Source organism: Blennius ocellaris (genome assembly GCF_963422515.1).
Source record: "Blennius ocellaris genome assembly, chromosome: 3".
Lineage (NCBI taxonomy): Eukaryota > Metazoa > Chordata > Actinopteri > Blenniiformes > Blenniidae > Blennius > Blennius ocellaris.
Window position 1 is genome coordinate 11,258,029 of NC_137652.1, and position 19,159 is coordinate 11,277,187.

General features: G+C 40.9%; 1 protein-coding gene across 1 annotated transcript in view; it reads right to left on the reverse strand.

Moving 5' to 3' along the window:
* The window catches only part of ctnna2 (catenin (cadherin-associated protein), alpha 2), a 353,855-nt gene that overhangs the window by 178,239 nt on the left and 156,457 nt on the right, over positions 1–19,159 (reverse strand). The gene's annotated exons all lie outside the window — the stretch shown is intronic.

The window sequence follows — 19,159 nt, forward strand, 5'->3', positions numbered from 1 at the left end:
AAGCAGCTGGAACAGAACAGAGATCACCAGCGACTGGCGACAACCCGTCAGTGTGCACTCCCGACGCTGCAGCTTTACGTACGGCTGTTACCGCACTGTTTATGTACTTACTCTGAAATTAGACTGATTGTTACACACTTTGTCACAATTGATAATCAATGAGTTCTATCCACCGCTCTGCATCACTTAAAGATGAAACTATGACATACGAACATGGTGCTGCTGATTCAGTCGTAAATGTTCCACTAAAGAAACATCAATACCACTGCAGCTTGACTCTTTGCGATTACGTGGATCTATATATCTGATGTTTGAAGATAATAAATGTATGAGATGAATCTGGCTTCAATTCACCATCTCACAATGAGCGCTGCCAGATTCCCCGTGTCTAAATTGTGCATGTGCAAGGTTTAAAGTTTGTGTACCGGTGTGCACACTCGCCCGCAAAATGTATTTTTTTTAATATCACAAACTATGTGTGGGAAGTGGCGTACGCATCTTTCAGGATCCGTTTTGTGTTACAGATGAGGCCCCAGGACTTTAATACTGTGAAGCATTAGTGCTAAACACACATAAACAAACAATTGAATGCATTTAAGTCTGTAATAAAACTTCAAATTAATTAGTTTTGTCGATTACTTTAGTTTGAATACTATTAATAATTAATGTTAGATTAAAATATATTGGCAGACATGCAAGATGTAAAACAAAAAAGTAGGACACAACATCTCTGCCACTACAACAATGACTGTCTGAAGTCCGAAACAATACACGCACAAAACTAGAGCCGCTGCCTTCACCCAGCCACCGAGAAGCACCAGTAACCCTCAGAAGAATTAAGGATGCCATTTTGAGCAATTATGGGATTTAGTGGTCACATTGTCAGAATGATTTGACCAGAGTGAAATGATTCAATTAATACATCATGGGTCATTAGCCATTTTCCCTTTTTTGCTGGTGGAAAAGCCAGTCCTGAAGGTACCAAATGACCAGTAAAGTGGAGGGTAATGCAATTTGATGTTATAGTTATTACATGAGGAAAGCGGGAGAACAGAGGAAACCACACGCGCGAGCGAATAACAGACAAATAGATTTCCTAATTATATATTTTGTGGCCTGCCTTATTCCTTTGCTGTCTCGTTTGTGATTACATTCTCCCTGAGTATGTGTCCACAGCAAGGAGGGGCACGAGTGGAGGGATACACATCTCATCATATCAACTGCTGTATTGCTTTTGCACAAAGTCACCATTGAATCACAGATAAATAATGCCAAGAGGAAGATAAAATGGACTGTCAACTCAGCTCAAATGTACTGACAGGGGGTAAAATACCAATTGTCCCTGCCATAAATAAGGTAGGCAGTGATCCGGATGTGCCAGTGCGCAGACATTCGTGCACAATGTACACACAGGCGGTGAATGGACGACTCGCCCACAAAACTGCAAATCCGGACAGACAATTTTTTTCAGCATTACTGATTTGGGGCTCAGACAGTAGCAGTGTTACATGGTGAACATGGTTAAAATATGACTGATACAGTCATCAGCGAGCTGGAACGTGCATGTGCAGCACACGGCCGTGCTGAAGTTTCAGGTGTGTGTGTGTGTGTGTGTGGTGGGGGAAGGGGGGGTGAGAAAAAAGCCATATGATACGATACTAAATATATATGGGCATATACTAGATATATGAAACGTATATAAAATATCAATTAGAAATAACACGTAAAACTACTTTGCACAGGATTTACTTTATCCAAGAAATTCTGAAAGAAGTGGACGAGTTCCCCGCTGAGGGTGCTGTCTGTGGGCGAGTTGTCCGGGGTTGCAGTTTTGTGGACGAGTAGTCCATAGACCAGTTGTCCTATAATCACTTCTTGCCGCCTGTTTCCCTTTACCACCATGACAGACAGCCAGGAAGAAAAAAAGGAAGGTTGATGTTTGTTGACAATGGCTACTTATACGCAATGAATGCATTTCTGTGACTTTCTTGATATTTAAATAGAGAGAGGACTCTTTCGAATGAGCCATTGTAGGACATCTTTAGAATAGACATACTGTACTGAATTACGCATCTCAGATTTTGCTGCTATTTATAGAGGTGAAGTAGTGTGAAATATTGAGAGCCAGCAGCACAGTGTCAATACCAGAGTGTACTTGTTATGTGAATTAGTGACTGTAAATGTGTCGTAAGTGTGAAGGCGTCTGTGACAGTCTGCCTGTCTTTCAGATAAGGTCTTGTGTCCACGACAACGCTCCAAGTGACAACGTTCCGTTCGTTGCAGAAAAAGCCGTCTTTGTCAGAGGTCGGGAGTAAAATGAAAAGGTCCACCATGGGAGAAAGTGGCTCCAAAAACTGTTGTTGTGTTAATGAACACCCCAAATACAATGAAAGTTGTGGAAAGATGGGTCGAAACATGTGTAAAAGTGTATAAGACCGGCAGCAAGCAACTTACACATTGATCTTCATGCAAAGTAAAAGTGTCATCAAGAAGACAACTACAATACTATTTTCTGACAGAATAAAACAAAGAAGATGAGATTCCCATTTTTTTTTTTTTTATAAATCTTAAATCTTATCGGTGAGGATTTTGTAAGCAAAGGCTTGAATTAAAGAAAAAAAAAAATCACACAGAAGTCAGAAGTGACATTTTCATAGGACAAATCAGGAGAGTCCGAGCACTGTTATCAATGACATGACGGCGCTATTTAAATCCAACTTCTTGCCTAAATTATGTCTGACCTGACAAGACCTTCTCAGTGAGGACTTTATTACCCGGTACCACTTGACATTGTTTAAATGTTATGCAGAAATGGCTTTTGAAAAGTAGTGAATGTACGAAAAGTAATGTTATATGAACGTGTCTTGGAGGAGAGAAGTCAAGCTGTTTTGAGTAAATTTGATGTTGAAAAGAATATACTGCCAGGTTTAACTCCAAACCACTTAGGGTACAACCACATGATGAAAAAAACCCAAAAACAAAACAATATTTTTCCTCTCCAGCCTTCTCCAAATAAAATTCTGTCCGCGCCTCACTATGAACACGGCTCAACACGAGGCTTCAGGGCATGTAGTACACATGCCAGGCCATTTGAGGAGCTGTGACTCACCAAACACACCAAAAACGCAGAAGAAGACAGAGAACATAGAAATTTAGAAGGAGATTCCTGCTCATAAACATGCATATAACTCTAGTTATATACGTCTATGGCCACGCTTGTCCTGCTGCTTGTGTCATCAGGTTCTACAGCTGCGACGGCGCTTGTAGTCCGTGATTGTTATGGTTGTTTGATGAAGAGGGTGGCGATTACGTCATCTTTTTTCCACAGATGATCGTCTTTGCCGTATTTGTGTATCCGAGACAGGGTTTTAGAATTTCCCCACTCTAAGACCTGTCTTCAAAAAAAACCTGTTTTCACACTCAAAAACACCGCCTCATGTAGATGATAGGCCAAAAACAGCTCGTTTAGGTTAACCGGTTTCCTGTTGTGGACGGCCCCTTAGTTTTGCTGAATGAAAGTTATTACCACTTCCTGAACAGTCTTAAAATAGAGCAGACTTTTTTTCAACATTCACTGGGCAGTAAACAGCAGGTGAGAACTTGGCATGACTCAATGAAAATAATCCAAACTCTGTGAGGATCATAGTTTTTAAAGCAGCCAAATGTGACTAAATCTGGAAAACATGAATCTCGAACACACGTTTTTCTCCTGAATTGATCAACAATTAATACTAGTACACTAAGCTGAGAGTGGAAGTTGCATTACAGTTCTTATTTATTTTACAAATGTGCTTAAAAGACAGTCTTCATTCCACTAGTCTCAGGTGCAGCACTGATGAAAGAAAATATGCATTCATTTTTGGCAATCAATTTTTTTTCTTTCTCTTTTCTCTCATACCTTTGCGAGTATGTGGAGGATAATTAAGTCCTCGCTGGGCTGAGGCTTCAATTCATCTGGGACAGTTAAGCAAATGCTTGAATTTTCAGGCCCACTGAAACCTCTAATTTAGCGCCTCAGTCTAATGGCACTCTACGTTTCCATCTCCAGAGCCCTCTGAGGGGTCCTGCAGGAGCAACTATGATTAAAAGTAAAGTAATCTTTCGTCAGGGTAGAGCAAAAAACTATCACAAAAGCCTGCTTAATTACAGAGGGACTGCGGACGCATAGCCAATTTCAAGCTACGGGCTTCCTTCTTGCAGACTTCCACACCATCTGAAGGTTTATTGATGTCTGTAGCTGGAGAGGCAGCAGTGACCAGTGATGACAACACCCCTCCTCCACCAGAGACACACACACGCGCGCACACACACACACACACACACACACACACACACACACACACACACACACACACACACACACACACACACACACACACACACACACACACACACACACACACACACACACACACACACACACACACACACACACACACACACACACACACACACACACACACACACACTGCTTCTTGCCCCCGGAGCATGCCAGCCTAGCAGCTGGCAGAGAGCTGACGAATGGCAGACGACCAGCAGCTGAGGCAATGCTGCTCTTCTTTCTTCAGCCTCTGATGTCTGACTCGGTTGTTTCCTTATTTCCACTTAGTCACTACTTAACACTACAATGTGAATGTTTCTGCCCCTACTCTGATCATTTAGATCCATTCCTACAAGTCCAACGGCATCCAAGCTATTCAACAAACATTCACTGCACCAGAGGATTTACTTCCAACTGCGAGACCCCCACACTCCATCTATTCTCCTGGTAAACAGTCTGCCCCTTTAGCCTTCCCAGTAGGCAAGTGGCCTCCATTTCCTCCTGCCTTCCTGTTTCTCAGTGGGACTTTCATTCCTGCTGATCTCTGTGGTCGAGGCCCACGGCACCGCCTCCCCACAGCCAGATACAGCTCAGCCATCATAGACATCAAATCAGAGTAAAGAACAATCAATAAGTGTGTGGTCCACTGTTTATCAAGGCAACAGACACCCATCTGTGTGCAGGGGCGCTCACAACAACGCAGCAGTTAACCTACACACAGCCACCTCTTCCCCTTGCCTGCTTGTGGAGAGGACAGAATATAAGGGAGAAGAGATTGCTTGAAATGCAGAGAGATGCTTATTTTTAATTATGCATTTAGTTGAAGTAGGGAATGCATAATGCGGGCGGTGCTCATGAAGGGGAAAGTATAATGGCAAGTCAAAATGTATTTACTATCCTTGCACAGAAGAACAGATTTGTACACAGGGGCTAACTCACAATGAGATTATACCCCCCTCTTTCTATTGAAACATCAACGCTTTGATCTTATGCACATAAAGATCATATACAATAATGTTTGATGTTATGCAGATAGTCTTTTACTATGCTATTGGCTGTGAAGACTGATGACAATGTTAGTCTGAAAATACACGATTTTAGGAACGCTTTCACAGTACGAAACAAACAAAAAATTCCGAACAGGGCTCAACACGAGGTTTCAGGGCATGCAGTACACATGCCAGGCCTTTAGGGGCGATGTGACTCACCAAACACACCAAAAATACAGAATAAGACAGAGCACACAGAAATTTAGAAGTAGACTCCTGTTCCTAAACCTCAATATAATATTGGTTGTGGAGGTTGTGGAGGGTTTTTAAGTGCGTGATATGTGTGTTAACTACATTTAAAGCCAAAGACTTAAAAAGATGGCATTTGTTCTCTGTTTACACATTGTAAAGCAAATTAAAGGTATAGTAGAGGATTTTCTTCTTCCGGGTGGATCATCAAAATAACTGGTCCTCCCAATTGTCAATCATTCTGGTGATATATGACGTAAGCCCGTCGTACGTGCTCGTCCCTGCGCGCAGCTCACTCCACACGGTCCTCATCAAACCGGTGGCCGACCCGACGCATTATTCTCGGACATTTTTACACAGTTTCACCCCCTCTGGTGCAAATCTTCTTGTAAAGTGAGCTTATGTGAGCGATGCCGACTTATGACTTGTAAACAGAGCGTGCACGAGGAGAACTGGGCTCGTGCATGTCTCTCGCACGCGTTTTAGTAGGCGTTCCGTCTCGGGAGCAGGTACAGCGTTGCGCATGCGCATTTTTTTCAAACGGTGGAGAGGGCGGTTCTTTCCTAAAATTCCTGAAAATCCTCCTGTATACCTTTAAGTTGAATATGAATATTTTTGGTTATCTGTGATTTTAAATGCTTTTAAACAAGAGCATCCACAATGGTGTCGTTGGGTCTTCAGCAGGACATGAGGCCATGGGTCCCTGTTGAGTTGTATTACTTGCTGCGGTGGGCCGACTACTGGCAGACAAACCAAAAATCTATACAAGAAGTTTTCAATGTGCCCTCCTGTATGCACTTTTCATGATCTTTGTTATGCTCCTTGTAGAATGTTTTTGCTGAAAAAAGTTAACGACTGTGTGGAAGGCATAAGAAGGGATGCAAACTGTGAGAGCAAAGATAAGCTCCTGTGTTTGTCTGCATGTGCACTACATACAGATGCACACATCTGTCTACTTATGGAGAGAGAGAAACAGAGAGAGAGGGATAGATAGTGAGAAAGAGAGAGAGAGAGAAAGGAGAGAGTGATAGAGAGAGAGAGAACATGTGCACACTGCCCACTAATGGAGACAAATGCAGAACAGAGAGCAAGAGAGAGCGAGAGAGAGAGAGAGAGAGAGAGAGAAGCAATAATATGAAGCATGCAGATGCTGATTTTTCAAGCGTTGCATGACCCACATGGTTTGGACTGCTTTCTCAACAGCAGACAAAAAGCAATCATTATTTTAGCACTAGGGCGGATTAGCAAGGCTTACCAGGAATTTTATCACTCTCCCATAATATGCTGCATGGTATTAGCATAATGCGAAAAATGATTAGACACCCTTTATCTCTGAATCGCATAGGGTAACTATGCAATTATTAATAGGAACTGTCCAAAGTATCCTCACTATATGTAGAGCTTACCATTGCATTTGATTAAAAAGAATAAGATGTTTAGTGCTGGGACAAAACAACGAGATTGAGAACAACTGTAAAGCAGGTGCATACACACGCTCAGAAGTCATCTGAAGAGCCACCTACGCTCTCTCACACTGCCTACGCACATTATCTGTGTTTGATGCTGGTGTACTTTTGTTGCACTTAATGATCGACTTACATGATGACCTTTGAATACAGGGGAAAAAAAGAAAATGCATAGAAGTTTTGTTTGAACTTCACTGACACCAGGAGATGGAACATCACGGTCGATTTATCTTGTGATTTAGTGAGGCGAAAAGAGACCAAGGTGTTTTTATAGTAATTTCACTTTTTCAAAAGGTGTTTTTCTCTTTAGAAATGATTTAATTGGGATCCTTGTAGTGATGCACTGACAACATCAGAGGCTGGATTGGAATTTTATTTGAATTTACATTCAAACAAATGTATTAAATCCTAGCCCAACAGCAAAACAATTGCTGTATACAAATGAGTGTTAGCAATTGTGACAGATAAAAAAAAAAAAAAAATGGACACAGCGAATATTCAAAAGTGAATAGATACTTTTTTGTTCTTAGCTGAGGTTGATGCACACACACAATTTATTTATTTATTTATTTTTAATTTTGACTGCATATTTAGAACCTTTTTTGTCCTTTTACTGAAGGTTTTGGTCCGATACTTTGATTAGACTTTTTGACATGTGTTTACTGTTGGACCTGTACAATGTAAAAATCAATATTCAGGGATCACGTGATCCTCTAACTTTTGAGCATTGTGATTGTTTGATGAGAAAATGTATTCCAGTGAGGACAAATGACTTGATCACTTATGATCCATGAAACTGAAGCATATGAAGCATACGCATGCATATGTACGCCGGGGTCTAGGGATCCCAAACGGCCGGTTTATAATCCCATGGATATTGACAACCCACCGCCCGTTTGCGTTGCGTCTTGGTTTATGCCAAACAGGCCTTTCTGCTAGCACACTTAGATGAGTGTGTAACCTGCTGTCAGGGAGCTACTGACTTTTTCTTTTGTGGTGAGAATTTTCACATTAAATTTTTCTCCCTCAATATGGCATTTAAATTGAAAACTAAAAAGTGACAGCACGGAAATAAAAACCCAAAGAGCAATTGCATCAACATGAAAATGCTTTTCCTCCTTCTCAATGCCACAACTTTAGACCCGGTGTCTACCATTCTTTTTATGTAGTGTTTTTACATCGCAACCTTAAATTCCCACCCATAATTCACAGGTTTTCGCTGAATTATAGCTGACGGCGCATCTGAGAAATTCTGGTTCTTCCTTCCTGCTTTGTCACGACTGCATGAAAACAGATATTAAACATGAAAGTGCTATGTGTCAAGTGAGGTGTCGCATTAAAAAAAATAAAAAAATCAGTATGGTGACACTGACTAAAATCAATGTGACAGCTTCAAACATGTGGTTGTAACCGTGAAATGAAGCATAGAAAAGCAATCATAACACATGCTGAATGCTATTCTCAACAAATAAATGTAACAAATCCTATGAAAGGCACTTTCGGGTTGACTCCAGAAATATGAGAAATGACAACATCCAATGGCGAAGCACAACTCCATTAGCATGTCTTTCCATGAGCGCAAGCTGATGGGTCACTTTTGTTTTTCCGTGACTCGCCACTGTTTTTACCCTTGTCCCCTCTTGTTGTGCTGTGAATGCTGATCTTGCCGTCTTTCAGTGATTCCTTGAGCTCAGCTTTCATCAGTCGAAGGCTGCCTGTCTGACTGACCTGTTTGAGGAAAGGTGAGCAGGATCACATGGGGCCCAAGGCTGGCTCCACAGAAAGAAATGATTAAAGAGGCAGGGCGACAGGGAAATCCACCAACAAGCATTCTACAACATCAGCTGCGCGCACACACACACACACACACACACACACACACACACACACACACACACACACACACACACACACACACACACACACACACACACACACACACACACACACACACACACACACACACACACACACACACACACACACACACACACACTCTCACACACACACACACACACCTTACACCGTTTTGTTAATACTTCAATACTTCTCTTCCAGCATCTTTCCAATCAACTGGCCGGATCCACACTATCCCTTTTCCCTCATTTCAGATCATCTTTAAATTAACCCTGATGTCCTGTTTCAGTATTTTTCTTCCTTCCCTGTGACAGAGAGGCATGTTTACCTCACATATTTCCACATTATCCGGAGTGTGTGGCTTGCTTCCTTTCAGGTCAGTGGCAGAAAATGCAGGACATGGTAGAATAAACAACAAAATATGAAAACTATTATTTTATGTAACATACACATCCACAGCCAGCATGTCAATATTATGCATTCCCCATGTACGTATGCACACAGTACAAACAGTGTTGGATCGGTATTAAAAAAAAACAACTAATCATTTGATTTCTAATGGTTCACCGGACACCACAAGTCAGCTATGAATAGCATATTTGCTTGCAGCCAATATCAATTACTCATATTGTTATGTTATTGAAATTATTAGCATGGTGCAAAAGGACATAAGTCAGTAGTCGATTGAGATCTACCTGGGTGAGTCTGGGCTTTTCACCAGCGTGACTAACAGTTTTCTATGAACTCTTGACCAAGAATTGATTTTCAATATTTTTCCACTGAAATGACAGCTGCAGTGCATATCCAAGGAATCATAACTTAAAGTATAATGATAACAAACCTCTTAAGGAGACATTTAACTGTGGCGGAATTGTTGTTGACCGCACACAAATTCCGACGTGCAATCTCGAGAAAAGTGCTATGTTTACTATTTAAGGAAATAATTATATTTCATGTATGCTGACAATGGATGCAAAATTCCGTTTATGTATGTCAACATAGTTCATAAGTGCTGTTGCAGGAGTGTTTAGTGTCTATGTGTGAAATAATTAATTCTTGATGTATCATTACAATATGATGATGTGGTGTAATTCCAAAGAGAGTGGATTTATGCGTCATGTTTAAGATGAATTAAGCCAATCTGTTTGTTGTTAGACACACATATCTAGGTTCATTCAATGACTGCGGGAATCTGGTTAACTGTTAAGTTCCAGTATTGTTACCTCAAAAATATAAAGTGAATGATGACATCGATTTAATCAACTTTTAAGCAACTTCAGCCACAAAAGGGGCCTTGAATATTTTTTTTGCACATGTGCCAGTTATACACAAGCAGTATTTTATTTTTGTCTGGAACTGTGTCATTCATTGATATAGTCCTGTCCTTTGTGACAACAGTTTGCATGGCTTGAGACACAAAGGTTGTTGCAGAAATGCTAAGTTGTGGGATTCAAGAGAGAGAGACAAAAAAAACTGACTTGCATATCCTGCAAAGAAAGCTGCAGTGTTTATACTGTCCTGTTTCTGAATATAGCTGAAAACTAAAATAATCCAATAATAACGCAACGTTTCTTTTGTTTTAATGAGAGTAATGAACTCTTCCTTCCTTTTTTGTAAAATATTTATTATATGTAGGAGGCACCCCTTTATGCTGTGCCACTTACTGTAGCAAGCTAACAGTTCAAATCAAACCTGCAATCAAAACTGCAATGACATATGGAATCATCTTTCATTAGATAAGAATAACCACATTATTTTGTATGTCATCTACATGCTTCAGGAAATAGTGTTTGAAATAGAATGCATGCACAGAGAAAAAACTTGCCCATGAAAGTTCATTGTCGACATGGTTTAGCAAGCATTTCAACTCAATGGCACAGTACAAATTATAGCTTGAGGCTGTCGTCATTTGAAAGACTGTGACCACATCCACTCGACTTAAGACCAGAAATTTCAAAACACAATCAAATATATGACCGCGACAGTACGCCTTTGATCTGAGACAGCCAAACTCACACATAGCTGCACCTTATATCCCTCCTCAAATAATGGTGAGTAACGGCTTTATTACGGCATGCTAATCAACAACCTACAGGGGGCACTACTTCAATCAAAAGCACCTATTCAAACCCATGACCTCTATGCATGCTGACAGAAGACAGAAAATTATCTTATTTAATAAATTCATATTTATAAGACATGAAAATTGTTCAGCACCACGTCCACGGTGGATGAAGTCAAGAAGCATCCAGTTCTAGAAATCATAGAGAAATGTGATGTGCCAAGCAGATGTTGCAATTAGTCAAAATACCATATCGAATTAAATTTGAAATGAGATCACTTTGCTCAAGAAGTATGAGCTGGGGTTGGCTGCGATCACAACTCATTTCATTTCTCTATACAACAACACCTCTGTATCAGTAAGTGCTTCTAGTGGCATATATTTCATTTACCCAATTCATGGCCAGAATCGAGTTTCCTGGCATGTTTTGTACAATTAGTCAAGGGGATGAAGACAGTGACATGAATTTAATTACATCTAAAGTGGCTGGAGGAAAGACAAAAGCTGGCTGATAACCAGACATGACAAAAGTCTGTAAAAAGCATTTCAAAAAGTAAATTATGCACAATGACACAAACGCTTAAGAGTGAGTTTATGCACGTGGTAAACGATGACCAATCATATTGTTTATTAATGCTGCAATATGATGAAATATGAAACAAAAAGAATCACATTATCATGACAAAGGAGCATGTTAGTAGATATAGGCATCAATGTATTGCAGAACTGGGCCCAAGTTCCTCTAAAATGCTACTACTTTTTAAAGCACTCGACGCCAAATAACCACTGATTGTAGAACAGCAGATGAAGGAAAAAAAAGTGAGGGCGAGCTATGAAGAAAAGGTTGAGGGAGAGAAAGGGAACAAAGTGAGACAGACGCAGGCAGACGACAGAGACGAACGAGGCGAAGGTTTACAAAGCATGGCTGAATATGGATCAGCTGACTGATTAATGTCACTTTTGGGGTATCAGACAATATGGATGAGTGCAGGCCCGATGGCCATTTGGTAGTCAAATGTAGTGCAATTAGCATGACACACCAATATATTACTGCAATTAAAACCCAAGTATTGGTCTAGTCAGGGAAAGGACGGAAGTCAATTTCAATCAAGACGGGAGTCTAAGCCGCGCTTGCCTGTCTAGCATATAACTCTGACAAGTCCGACACTTCTCACAGGCACACGTGAAAAGGTGTGAAAATAGCTAATTTCAGAGTCATTAATGAGGACTGGCATATGATCTGGCTGGACTATTTTCTATAGGTGCCACAGCCAAAGCTTCTGCTTTCCCCCGGGCAGAACACCGATAAAAAGAAGTTGGTACCATACACAAACTCACGCATGGCTTCAGGCACCTCTTATATACAGGAAATAAATCTGACCTCAGCCGTATGCTGCGCAGATGAGGAATAAACAACGCCGGTAAGCTTAGTCAGCACTCAGCAGACCTTGGACAGAGTGTCTTCCAGATTCAGGTGGAAAAGGCAACGCGAAAAAAAAACTAAGTGAAAGTCAGGCCTGCAGGTGGCATCGACTAGCTTAAGTTGGGGCATTTTGGTTGCCAAAATGCGTGCATGCAAAGGTTTGTGAGTGAAATTAATAATTTAGGTGTTTAATCATCTAAAGGTGTTAAAAACTAGTTAGCTAAAATCAAACTAAGCATGAAAATGAAATAGCCTATGAATGCGACACGATTGTTGGTGGCAGGCATGCTGGTTTGAGTATTGTCACAAACTGTGATAATTGTTCTAACCTACTGGAATTATCATCCAGAGATGTGTCTTTTGGTTTACAGAACATGGGTTTGAAGAGAGAAAATAACCACTGAGCAGCACACTTTTTATTTTATTTTTTTTGGTTTTTCTTTCCCCACGGAGAGAATGCTTTGTTGATGCCAGAGGTCAGAAGAGAAATGCTAGACTGGGAAGAGTTCACAGAAAAGCAACAGTGACTCAAATAGCCCCTTGTTACATCCCGGGTATGCACAAAACCATCTTTAAGCACCACACTGAACCTTGAAGGAGATGGGTTTTGAACATTAGAGGGTCATTGGAGTGTTGTTAAAACAGCACGGCCTTCCCCGATATTGCGACTGTGGCCACGTCGATGTGTTTGTGAAAGCATCATCTGATGGTGACTTCCAGCGGGACAATGTGTTAGGCCAGAAAGCCTCCAATCCTATCCAACTGGTTCCATGTATAAATCTGAAGCTGCTGTGTAACACAATCATGTCAACATGGAACCAAATTGTTTTGAACCCCTCTTTGAATCTTGGAAGATGTTTTGGATCTTCTGTTTCTTAGTACAGTTTGTATGAATGATTAAACATACTGTATAGAGACAAATAAGACATTGTGCATGTACTTTCAAACTCATTATTTACTTATGTGCTTATTCTTTGGCAGCCAAAAGCTGAAACTTGAAACTCTTTGGCCCTGCGACCCTGAACTGGATAAGCGGGATAAAAGATGGATGGATGGATGTTTGGATGGATGGATGGATTTATTCTTTTGCTCTTAAGTGCAAGTTGACGACACTTAAGTGGAAATATGCAACATGATACCCAGAAATCACAAAATGTTTATATTGAATCAGGGTTAAAAAAAAACTTTGTCTTTGTGTATATCATATAGAAGTAAGAACAGTGGTGGCCACTACCTGAAAACTTTGAAGGCCCCTGCATACACCCATAAGAACAACAAGAAAGTTTGCCTGCTGATGTCAGCCAGCTGCCAAAGCAAATGTCAAGTAAAAAGTAAATCTGGGCATTTCCTACTCCAAGAAAACGCTGAGTGAACTTGAAGGCCACGCCCCCTCACTGCAGGCCATGCCGCCTCACAACTGGCACGCTTGTGTAGCAGCAATTCAACATTTCAACTGCACAGCTAATTTATCGCTTCAAATGTTTTCAGACTAAATAAATTGCTAAACTGTTTCAGTAATAAAAGAGACGGTTTGTGTCCGGGCTGGATACGTTCAGGGGCATCAAGTAAACTCCGATCCATGCTAGATGCTATATACTAATGGGTTTCAAGGCTCACACAGTAGCGAGGCTGCATAATGAAAATAATTAAAGTATGAGTGACATTAGTGAGCTTGAATGTGTGTGCGCAGCACATGTCAGAACACCACTACAAAAAGAACAGCTCTGTCACGGACTTGTGACTGAATGCGAAAGTAAACAAGGAAAATCTAACCAATCACACAAGAGTTTGCAGACCACACTGCACAACTTCGACGAGATACTTCGGCACGTACGGGTAGCCCAGCTGAATAAAATTTCTTCTGACAGAAGCTGGCCAAAGGAAATTACATCATTTGTTCGGCATGACCCTTGAGTGCTGAACTCTCTTCTTGTTCTTATGGAGTATGAATTGGCCTTGAGTTTGACACCTCTGCCCGACTTATAAGTGTTACAATTGTGAAAGTTGCAGATCATACATCAAGATTAACCAGATTTTTCAAACCAGATCAACTTAACATGAAAGGTTCTTAAACGTTTGAGTTCACCATGATGGGTGGTTAGCCTTTTGATGGCTCGACAGTTTTTGGGAGCCACCTCACAGCTTAGTGTCCTGCTGCAGGAGATGGGCTGACGTGCCCCAACTCGGATGATTTATCTATACTGAGTTTACTCTCAGCTGCAGCTGGTAATTGGTACCCATCGGAAAAAGCTGTCCTTTTTGCTTACAGAGTCCCCTCTGGTGCCCTCTGGACGCATTGGATAGACGCGATCACCCAGGACCACTGCTAGTGTGATACTAGAGAAAACCCACCAGCTCACCCAGAACTAATCAAGTTCTGTGGAGAAGACAGGTTACTGTGGTCAGTTATCCGCCCCCTCAACATGCAAGAGGATTAAGTAAATAAGTAGGTAACATGAAAAGACATTGTAGATTCCAAAAGATGTTGACAAAAACATATTAAGTCAAAACCATGCTCTTGGCATGTGATAAAACATGGCCTAAGTTTAAAGGAATACAGCATCACATGCTTTTTGACACATTATGTTCCAGAAATTATATATTTATTAAAAAAAAACAACAACAACAAAAAGCAAGATGTTGGCCTACTTACTCTTTGCTTCTGGTTGTGAAAAGGAAGAAAAAAAAAAGGTGGAAGGAAAGGTGATTGCATTTCACAGTGGGTGCTGGAATGAAGCTATCACAGTAGCAGAGCTAGTTTTCCAGAATCCTGAGTTTCTCCACCATGCCCATCCCTCTGGAGGGACATGGAGAAGCTCACAATTTCCACGACCTTGCCCTAAGCTTCTTACAAACGATGTCATAGGTGTGTGAACGTTTATTTCTTTCCAAATCCTGTTGTCACACCTAAAGTTGGTGTCTTGCCGTGTCCTTTATTTCTCCTACAAAAAAAAGCTTTTCTACATACACCCTGTATTCAAGGTGAATGAAGCTGCTTATTGTCAGATTTAGTGCGTGCATGCGTGTGTGTGTGTGTGTGTGCGTGTGTGTGTGTGTGTGTGTGTCTGTGTGTCTGTGTGTCTGTGTCTGTCTGTTCTAAGCTTTTAAGCCCTTATGATGTGGCGACAGAAAGAAAATAAAGAGGAAAAAAGTACAATTCACCCCCCCCCCCTTTTTTTTTTTTTTTTTTTAAATGCATGGGGTTTATTAGTTTTGATATTTTGCTTGCAAAGTGTGTTAATATCTTTCAGTTTGCTTTTATGGGACAGTATGAAGTATATTCTCACTCAAATATATTGTGAGAATGAAAATAATTTGTCCTCGTGTTATTATTTATTGATTTGGAGAGGGGAGACTATGAAAAGGAGTGACTCTGTGTGTGTGTGTGTGTGTGTGTGTGTGTGTGTGTGTGTGTGTGTGTGTGTGTGTGTGTGTGTGTGTGTGTGTGTGTGTGTGTGTGTGTGTGTGTGTGTGTGTGTGTGTGTGTGTGCGTGCGTGTCCAAATTCACTGTTTAATCCCTCGCTGCAGTGAGCCCCAGTGACCTCTCTTCTCTTGGAGGCCTGAATGGAACAGGTGAGGAACTCTCGCCTCCCGGGGGGCCGCACTCACACCTCACTGGTGCCCACTCTTAAATTGGTTTCTTCTCCTGCAGTTCCACACCAGTAATTATCCTCCCCAGCCTCTGTCACCAACAAGAGGAATAAATGTAGACAAATAAACAAATAGATAGCCTGAGGGGCCGAGTCAAGGTACCTTGCACCCACTTGTTCAAACTGCAGAGGTATGAAAATTAGCAGGAATATAGCAGGGGCACTACTGTCACATCTATAATAAGCTCCACAGTCTGATTCCTTCTCTCGAATGTTGTGGTGGCGGCATAAAAAAAAACCCTCATTGTGACAAAATACACACAGTTTATTTCACAGTCATCCCTGTTGGATATCGAAGATTGATTGGTGGAAACATCACTGTGGCAGTCCATGTCTGTTCTCCTCTCCCCCAACAGTAGAAGTAACAGTCATCATCACTTTTTTTTTTCTTTTTTTGCAGGCAGGTTTTAGGAAATGAGCATGAGCGTTTCCCTTGCAGCTGTCATGAGAGCAATATCTGCGATACCTGCTGTGCCTGTTCATGTAAGAAAAAAACCAAGTCAGAAGCGCACAATGACTCATGTGCACCGTTGTGCTTTAGGCTGTCAACACACCCCTGTGTTTCCAAGGCTATCCATTTTCTCCCTTCAGAGTGTGCCATTAACGGAGATGGGGCATGTTTAAAGGGCTTTGCCTATGCTGCTGACACTCTGTCAAAAGCTCTGAGATTACCTTTGTCGTCTGGCTGTCTGTAACAGACCGGATGGTGTGCATGACAAAGTTGAGAATGGAAACGATAACGAAAAGCCAAAGCAAGAATAAGAAGCTGCTTGAACTGATTCATAACCCCAAGAAAAAGTGGGAACTATTCTTTTGGTATAAATTAGACTATCGAGGCATTATCTGTGGCATAACAATGCTTATGGCATGTTAATAAGTGCAAGGAAACTTTGAGAAACGTCTTCCATTGGAGTGAGAAATATATTGCTAAGCACCCTGTCGAACGAGGACTTTCAGTTTCAGAGAGGAAATTTGACATCATTCATTGCAGCAATGTTTGTGCAGCTACACCAGAATGAGTTTTTTCTTTATGATTGCACTCTGTAACACCTCAGTTTTATTGTTAAAATAAAACTGGGCAGACTATATAGTATAACAGCTACAAAAGCTATAATCTGACATGCATCAAAGTTGATCTTGAAACCGTCATCTCACCCATAGTTTGGCTTGTCAATGTGATGACAACATTGTGAAACAAGTTTTCCATTGCCATGTGAAAAATTCAAACTCGAGGATATTTCCCAACTAACTGATGTTTCCAGCATCTTCAACACATCGCAGGGTTGTATCTTTACATGTTTAAAGGGTTGGGTTATGTATCAGGGCTTTTGATATTTTGGTTTCTTATCCGCTGTTACATATTCACATGTTCCTATAGTCTGTTGAGGGAAATGAAAGACCTCTTGTCATTACTTTAATGCCGCAGTCATAAACACAGAGGAGGAGGATGGCAATTACTGAGATTCAAAAGCAACTCATGTACACAAACTCTAACTAGGCCCATGACACCCCAAGACATGTAAACAAACAGCACAGCTGGATGTAAATTATTTCAGCTCCCTCATCTTCAAATTTTACTTTAAATCTCTCGCCTGAAACAATAACAACAAGCCGGATAATCGTGTTTTAATCTGCCTCGTGTCCTGATGTCAGCAGATAATGATATTCATATTCATGTTGCATAGACAAAAGCCTCCTAAATCGGGGCTTGCACAGTCGCCTCAAAGCCAATAGTTCTGTGATCTGGAGAAAGCTTGAAGGGGGGGGGGGGATCTGGCAGTGTTGTGGGGGGATGGTGGGATAGGAGGGGGTGCAATGTCAATATGAACCAGCCGAGCTCCACAGTCTGCCCATCCACATTGTTATTTGCACCTACTCATCTCTGATGGGGACCAAAATGAAAGGAAATCATGTGGTCATGAAAAATTGCATTTTACCATCACAAATATGACCATAAACAAATACGCAAGAATATAAAAGTAAAGGTGGCAAATACCCATTTATTGTGTCACTTCATTTGATAATTTCAATTAATAGAAACAGAGTAAAAAGATTGTTGGGAAAAAAAAACAGCTGCAATTAGTCAGGGAAACTGTTATAGGGGAACTCACCAAGTATATGGGAGATACATACCCTATTTTGTTTTAGTATGTCAACAACAATAATCACCAAAATGTCATTGTGCTCAGCCACATCGTTGGAGCTGCCATTATGCATGGGCAGATGAGATCTGTATATTATAAGACTGAAACCCCAGAAGCTGTTGGAACCTGCGCTGACCAAATGTGCAAATTAGCTTCAAGTCTGTTGTTAAATACCTCTCGTCAATGCCAAAACATCACTCATGGCTTGTTGGCACTGGAGAGGTGCCTATTCATAGTTGTGGAAGCTTGATCATCCGACAACTAAAGCAAATACAGAGTGCAGCTGCTGTTTTACTGCATTTCCACATGAAGTACCAACCTTTTGGGCACATGAGTGAGGTCTGAACATGGCTGCACACCAATCCATAAGGGACACATTTCTGCTCACACCATCAACCACATCATCACTTGTTTTCAACACCGAAATGTGACAACAAGTGGTGCGTATTTGATCATCAAGCCGAAGCATGTCAGCTCCAACAGCAGAGCCGAGTTTATGAAATCCAAGCTACGGACCTAGATACTAGAGGTTATTTTGACTTTTTCTCCTCCATTTATTTCGTTGGTTCATTATGTGCACAAAGAAAGCTGGACACAGTTCACCAATGACACATGCAATGACCCTATACAAACATATAAAATAGTAAATTAGCTATTGCACCTCCATTAACAGCAGCCATATCAATTTCTCTTTCATTTATTAATTAATATTATTGTTGTTGTTGTTGTTGTTGTTGTTGTTGTTGTTGTTGTTGTTGTTGTTGTTAAGATTAGGATTGCTGAGCTTGTGGTTGGCAGCTATAACAAAATTGGTTTGACCCTTCAGTAAATAATAGAGATGAGGCATTTATGGATATTGCATTATGGAAAATTCAAATAGGATTTAGGCTAATATAAAATGTACATTAAAAACAAAAGCATATTTAATAAATTGTAGCTTAATTCAAACATCACTTGAAATAATACAATATACTGGTGAGGAAGTTAGAATATTAGA